General features: G+C 46.2%; 1 long non-coding RNA gene across 1 annotated transcript in view; it reads right to left on the bottom strand.

Annotated features, from left to right (window-relative positions):
- Window positions 1-316: 316 nt before the first annotated feature.
- LOC117603346 (uncharacterized) overlaps window positions 317-7,802 on the bottom strand; it is a 102,640-nt gene continuing 95,154 nt past the window's right edge. The window contains exon 5 of the long non-coding RNA XR_004581207.2: window positions 317-1,006. This is a non-coding gene — a long non-coding RNA (uncharacterized LOC117603346). The remainder of the gene's footprint in view (window positions 1,007-7,802) is intronic.

Below are 7,802 nucleotides of genomic sequence, written 5' to 3'. Positions count from 1 at the left end.
TGATGTACTTACCGTGTCAGCTCGTCACGCTGGGTAGTTTGTTCCAAAAGGGGGATGAAAAACACCCAGAATCCTAGGGCGAGCGTTCCGTTTCAGTACGGTTGGCGTGGTCTTCGAAGCTCCTCGTTCTCGTTGGGTGAAGCACGGTGTCGTTTGCGAGGACGAGTCCCGTGTTCCATGGGGATTCCTCGTGAACAAAGTCGCCGCAACGACGTAACCGATACGCTTCTCTTGGACGAACTGAGCTCTCCCCCCCTCGCGCCGGCCTTATATAGCACCCCCACCCCTCTAACCTTCCCCTGAATATCCCCACCATCGATGCAACCCCTGCACGGTACACGCTGGCTACGTGGGGATGAATCCTAGTGGTCCACCAAGGACTACCGTGTCACCCTGTCTCTCTCTCCTTCATCCCTCCGTACCGAAATTCACCCTCTCCCCGTTCGTTTAACCCTCTCTGTCTCCACATCCGCGTACATTTTCCATCCAGAGAATATCTCGCGCTCCGTTTCTCCATCGCCAGCCAGCCACCGGCAATCTCTCCCTTTTTCACATTGTTCCTCTCTTTCCATCCGTCGCACCCCTCGCCCCGTCTGCTCGTGTCCCAAATGACAATGTGTAAACTTCGTGCTCAAAACCCCGTGGCTCACCGGCCTAAGCTTTTCTCTGCCCGTCTGGATGCGCTCGTCTCTCTAGCTAGGACAAACCTTACGCGTCATGCCAGGAATGTCCCTCAGGGTCAGGCCGGGGCTACGGGGCGTGCAGAAAAGAGAGGATGAAGTTTGAAGATGAACGAAGGAGAACGGCTGGCTGTGCGTGTTTCGTGCGCGACGGTGAAGAGACCCGCCGCACGCTCGGATTATTCGCGATAAATATTTACGCGGTCGCGGGCTCGCGTTTCATTGAAAAGCGCAGCGACGAGAGAGAAAACGGCTAGTTCGCGCGAATCGAGCGTCGTTTCACCGCGACGTTTAATCTTCCTGCGACACCGTACTCGCCGGAACGTCTGAAATTAAGAAGGATAGAAAATATTTTTTAATCATTTTCTATGTAAATCTACGCGGGGGATTGTTAAACAGAATAGCATTAGTACCCGAGTTTCTAAAGATTGTTACAATTAAAAGGAAGGATCGCGAGTCGTTATTGCAGGATAACAAGGTACGCGTAAAGGGAGCTCGATTAAACGCGAGGAGGAATAATGATATCGTTGTTTCAGTTAAGATTACGTGCAGTCGCGTTTTGTCCCGGTAGAAAGGTACGCGTGTACACGGCTCGAATCAAAAAGCAGAGGAGCACAAAGCGTCTCGTAATAAAGGAACAAGGAACAATGGCAGAAAAATAACCCGACTTGCATTCGTGTCCCGTTGCTGTCTCTTCTCTTTCATCGTAGCATCCCTTACACGCGGCGCCACCCACGCGAGTGCATAAAATTTCAATGTTTCGAATTTCTCTTCGATTCGTTGAAAAAGAAGCCGCTGAATCATCGTCCTTCGAAATCTCCAAATCTCTGCCCACGTATTTCGTCGTGGTACGAGAGCGTGGGTTCTCACGAGGAGAACGAGCGACACGTTTTCGTAGTTGGCGGTGTTTTTGCCCGCTCGGAAACCTCTCCGCGAAGCATATGCGCGATCCATATGCGGCATGCCACGGATCATACGCTTGACGCGCATAAATATCATTATCTCCAACAGGCCTGGTAACTCGATTTCCAGGCGAATCGAATTCCCTCTCGTGCACCCTCCTTTCCACCGGTCGCGCAACCATTCATTCCGTTGCGGATTTTTGCCGACCATAGTATCCTAAAGTACGACACGGAAAAGTTTCCCGGTCACTCGAGGAAAAACCGCAGAACCGTGACCCTTCCCCGTCGAATTCTCCTGTCAGGCTGATCGTGATAATCTAATCGAGGATCGAGAAATCGTGTCGACGATATCGTGTCAGGGCCGAGCCACCTGGAGTGACCCACCTGACCCTCGGGTGCACACGGTGACGAGAAAAGGACAGGGACGAAGGAGAAACGCGTACGGCCAGATGGTCGAGGAGGATCGAGCGAGAGGAAAGACGCAGAAGGACGGAAGGTTTGGATAAGGAGAGGGGTTGAGAAAGAGAGTGAGAGAGACGAAGGGCGGAGGGTAGAGGGTGAAAATCCCCTGGTCGTCTCTCGCGCACCCTAGGAATTCCTTGCTCCGGCGACGATAGGGGTGCTCGTGTCACCCCTTTCGCGGCTCTCGAAACCTCCCCACCGGACTAGCTGGCTCCGATTCGGTGGGGGTTGTAGGGATGCTGTCGTCATGGAGACGTATGCATCGGTGGGGGATGAAGCATAGAGTACCCGACGGTGGCATTGATCGCTGCGCCCATGGACCATCACAGTGTTGCCACGGATGTAGAAGGGGTGAATACAAACCCCACCACTCCCCTTACTCGCGCGTGCGGTCCTATCCCGCACACGCACGCATTATGGACTTCGTATTCGTACGAAAGCACGCGGCCAAGTATGGACTTACGTGCTTATGCGCGCCTCGCGTGAATGATTCGCGTCGCGAGAGATGGGTAACGTTCTATCAGCCGGCACGCAGACGCTGCCTTTTCCTTCCATCGTCCTTTCGTTGGTCAAACATTTCGGCCGCAAAGATCATCGGACGATTCCCCACCGCCACGGCGCGACGTCTGGCTAGACTTTGATCGTTTTAATCGACGCTGATGTTTCGCATCGAAAGAAGAACGCGCGGAGCGGTTGTTTATAGCGAGAAAATTTCATTAAATCCCAGCGCACCGACTTCCGGTATAATCTACTGATTAAAGCGGCGAGAACGTTTCGTGTCTTTAAACGAACGTCTCTCTCGTGCCGTGTAACGTTTCGAAGGAGAATCGAGGGACGTTGCGCGTGGTGCAACCGCGCTTGGAAAACTATGACGCGATAATGTTAGGTGGCTGATAAAAAATGAATACAGCGAGAGAAAACGTTAGAAATTCCGGTGTCGCAGTCGTTTAAGGGAAGAGCGGAAGCTTTATCGCGATCGCGGATGACATTATACCCGGATAAGGGTGGTTTTTAACGCTGTCATAACCCCATTACGCGTGGCGCCACCCTCGTCTCATCCCATAGGCATGGACAGCAGCGTCGTTGGGGTGCTTCCGAAAGGATAAAGATACAAGATGAAAACGTCCCGCGTGGTTCGACGTTTCCAAGTTTACCGCATCCCTCGTTTCTCGTACGCGATGCATCTTCCCGGTAAAATTGATCGATGCAGTATTTCGAAAACGCTGATGCACCGAGGGAAAGTGAAAAATTTTCAACATTTCATCTCGTTAATGTAGCGAACAGATAAAAAGGTAATGGTATGCTTTTTGCAGGAACGAAAAATAAAATGAAGAAGAAACGAATGGCATAACGATGGATCGATGGTACTATGATATCTCCCGTCTCATAATTAATTTTTGAAGGCCCACGATCGTTCGCGTATCGACAGGAGTATTTCTCGTTGATTTAATCTAGCGTACCTACACACTAGATAACGGTATCGGAATTTCAATGTTCCGCTCCAATCATGCAATTCCGCAGATTCACAGAATTATTCCATCAAATGATTTTGGTTCTCGTTTAATCCTTCCTTCCGTGTATCATCCCCATCGTTCGGTGAATCGAAGAATCGTAATTCGTGAAAACTTTTAGCCGAAGGAACATTCGCATCTCGAGTTGTCCAACCCGTGAGTAGGTGGACATACGAGAATTCCACTTTTACGTTTCCACCTGCTATACGAGCGATAACTGTAACTATTGCTCGTCCGATCGGTGGGTAACACGCAAAGTCGGATTTGAAGCACAGTCTCTGGACACGCACCAACTAACGAAGTATATCAATAATAAACGTTACGCATCGTTAAATCGATCGTTGGACAATTATTGGACGTCCGACGGGAGTTGTCGATTAGAAGGGGGTGAGCGTGCACGTCGATGACTTCATCCGGCGACCGTAACGTGCCTATATCGGCCCATCCTGGCATCGGATTTTGCTTTTGCTAATTAAAAAATTCCACGCCAAGTCAGATTTCCTCTCGTCGCCGCAGAGAACGGCCCTGCGAACAAATCCAATACCATCGCGCCAATCTACCCCCTCCCCCCCCGACCAGTCTCCCTGACGCCTATTTAATCCTCGTTTGTACGTCGCGCTAGCTGCAGCAACTCGTTATTTCGTAGATGCGTTGGAAATAGTTTGTAAATACTTGTTGCTTCCGAAAAACGAATAGACTTCGAATGTCCGAATTCTAAAAATTCGATTTCGAGGAAACGCGAGCGATTCAAGGATCGTCCGCGAATATTTTTATTCCATCAGGCTCTAGCAAATAAAGGGTGTCTCAAAATGGCCTGACATTTTAAATTTCGCACCATTTTTGTTGTGGTGAACATAGAGTACTAATCTTTGACAATTGGTATCAGGAAGTATTGAGGTTTAGTCATGCAGAGTTACACGATTGAGCAACGCATAGAAATTGTGAAAATTCACTACAAAAATGGTGAAAATTTTGCAGAGACTGTTCGAAAAGTCCGCACGGCGATATTAATTGGCTACCACGGTCGTGCGATTTGACGCCACTTGACTTCTTTCTTTGGGGCTTTTTGAAAGGAAAAGTGTATGCCAATAATCCACAGACCATTCCAGAGCTCAAGGAAGCAATTGGACGTACCATTAATGAAATTAGTCCGCAATTATGCCAAAATGTTATTGAAAATTTCGACAAAAGCGTGAACGTTTGCAAACAGGGACGAGGCGGCCATTTATCGGATATTGTGTTCCATACATAACCTCCATGTTTGTACTTTATATTGAAATAAAAACATTCGTACTTTTCAAACAAATAATGTGTTTTATTAATAAATCAAAATTTAAATCATAAATCTTTCTTTATATCGAAAGATGGAAATATATCAGAAACCCATCGGCTGAGCAAACGATCCGTAGGGGCGTCTTCTTTTTCCCGCGAGCGTTGCGTAAAGCAAAAAGGCGCGCGTTCCGAATTTCGAGCGTAATAAAGCGGTCGCTTAGGAGGCAGAGGCACGCACGGAACGCTTTTCGGGGAGGTAGCTAAGGGAGTCTCTGTTCGGTTTAGGGTGCTATCGCAGGCGTGCGCGACCAACGCGTAACGCATTCTTCCCGTGGTTCAAGTGAAACGAACGCTCGCCTGCATTACGAGATGCTGGACACCAGTGGAAGGAAGTTTATTTGTCGTGTCACGGGCGACCCCGGTGCAGCTTCATTATACCCAGCCTTGGGATGTGACGGTGCAAAATTTTTAATTTACCCGCTGCAATTATCCGAGCCGAGTCTCCTCTTCTTTTTTTTAGCGATAATAGCCTGGCAACAACGTTCGCGGCACGTCAAGGAAATTAACCGCGGAATGTTGGCTAATATTTACGCGGTTTCCCGAGAAGGAACATTTTTTAATTAAATTCGTATCGATAATAAACCTTGACGGTCGTGGCTGGTTACGCTCGCGGTAACGAAATTCAGGAGCGTAGGTCGAAGATGCGAAAGTATTAAAAATAAAAAGGGGGGTGTTCGAGGGGCAGTTGGATAACGTCGAAATGCGTCGCTTTTCCTTCTTACTCTTTCACCCCGTGAAAGGATGAAAGGGAATAATTTCCAATCGAGACCGGCTACACGAACCGATGCTTCTGTTTTCTCTGTTCCTCCCTCTGGCCTTTTTTTTTCGCTCCATGTTCTCTTTTTCCCTCCCTAGTCGGATCGAGGTAACGCGGAGAGGCTGCGAACGAATGAAAAGCGGTAAACGTGTTGGATCGCATGGAAATTGATCGGCTAATATCGGACGACGAAACGAAGGGACGTGTGTGATAGACAAGCAGATACAAGTTTTCTGATTGCCTTTGCCTTCTGCTAAAGAGATCTCGATGACTGCGCCTTTTATCGAGCGGATACTCTGACTTTTCTTTCGATTTGTCTTAATTACCGCGGAGGACTCTGGCGAACAGAATCCCTCTCGATAGAGAATCAATTACGTCCTCCATGATCGATGAGTGACAGCTACACAGCAGCTATCGCCATCGAAACGTTACCAGCTCCGGTTACCGCATTGTATGCGGGCGCCTTTGGTATTGTCGCACCGGGGCCATGGGAAATTACCTTAACGATGCCGCGATACCATTGATTCAAAAAGAAAAAGTTCAATTTGTAGATAACCAGCATAGAATGGTAAAATTTGAAACAATCCACGTACACGTCCAGCACTTTTCGCTAAACTGGGACAGGCAAAAAAGTTTCGAGCAAAGGGAGATTAGAGTTTCCACGCTATCTGCGTTCGACCCATTCGAGACAGCAACCACAGCGAGCGGCGCGCACAATGCGATAAAGCCGATTTTTGTCAGGCGGTAGAACTTGCCCGGTTCTATTCAATTACCAGCTCGACGCAATGAAACTTGTTCGAACGTACGAGCGTGTATTATACAACAGATTGCCAGCTATCTCACGGGGAGCAGAACCATAAGCGAATTAGATGTTCTCGCGAGAAGCGCAAAGATAGTCGCGATGTCACATCGTCACTCATGCCAACAAGAGTATAACGCGTTTCCCGTACGCGTGTGCTCTATCGAGTAACTAAGTTTCGCTACCCCTGCCTAGGTTTGTCTGCCAGCGACAACGGTGACAATACCGCAACAGCATCGTCTGCCATTGTGAGCGATTAAATCTCCAAGACCAAAGCGATATCTACGTCTCCGTGCTTTGTTACGCGTTTACGTCGCCCCCCCCTCGGTAAAATGGTCCCGAGATGATTTCCTACGAATTTCCTACGAATTAAAGCAAACTCCTGTCGGTTAAAGAGTAACTGAACGGATACCTTGCTGTTCGCTGGCTCATCGATAGTTTACGACCAAAACCAGAGTTTGGGTATCCGGAAATAGTTCTGCTAACTAGTTTAATATACATAACGAAGCATTAACGTATCGACTCGTCAACTATGTTCACCGTCACCCGTGTCATTTGTTAACTATGCTATTCATTGAGTTACGAGTTAGGGGAGACCGGGTATGGTTGTCACATTTTTATTTTTTTATTTTTTACAGGTTATAGTTGCAGGGAGGTTCGTTCAGACATGGTTTAATATAAACTAGGTACGGCTAAGTTTATAATAAAAATTAGTTTTGTGAATATTATCAATAAGATTGTGAGTTAATTCTTATTATCTGTAGTAATTATTTTGTGACAATGTACCCCGAGCTTGGGTTGGGTGTCACATATTTAATTAGCTAAATTTATTAAGAAAAAGTAACAATTTTATTATTAATGTTATCACATACGTTAGAAAAATCTCATATTTAAAGTTTCATTCTGAAATTCGAACACAAAATGGAACTAAGAAACTATACAGTCTTGAACACAAAATTAAACTTACGATTGGAAATATATAAGAACAAAAAATTAAAAATGTAACTCTTAGTGTTGATTATGAATCCTAATTATATTTTAAAATATTTATAATAAAATTAGGAATTTTAAATCATTAAAAATAAATGAAAAGTAGTTCCAGCAAATTTATCAATTATTCAAGATCATTAAGTCTTATCGCTAATTAGAATCATCTGAATACATGTGATAAATAATCCCAAATGTTCGGTGAAAACTTGACCCACACCGTTAAATAATTTAAACTATCCACTCATTTACTAGGAATTTCGAAAAATGCAAAAAGATCATTATAATAAGTTAGATAAATCTCTAAACTATCAGATTTTAAAACCGTTATAGTCGATACTAAGAAACCAATATACTTACCTAATGGAAAAG

The sequence above is a fragment of the Osmia lignaria genome, chromosome 4, assembly GCF_051020975.1.
Source record: "Osmia lignaria lignaria isolate PbOS001 chromosome 4, iyOsmLign1, whole genome shotgun sequence".
In the NCBI taxonomy this organism is placed as follows: Eukaryota; Metazoa; Arthropoda; class Insecta; order Hymenoptera; family Megachilidae; genus Osmia; species Osmia lignaria.
This window is presented reverse-complemented; position numbering and strand designations above follow the sequence as displayed.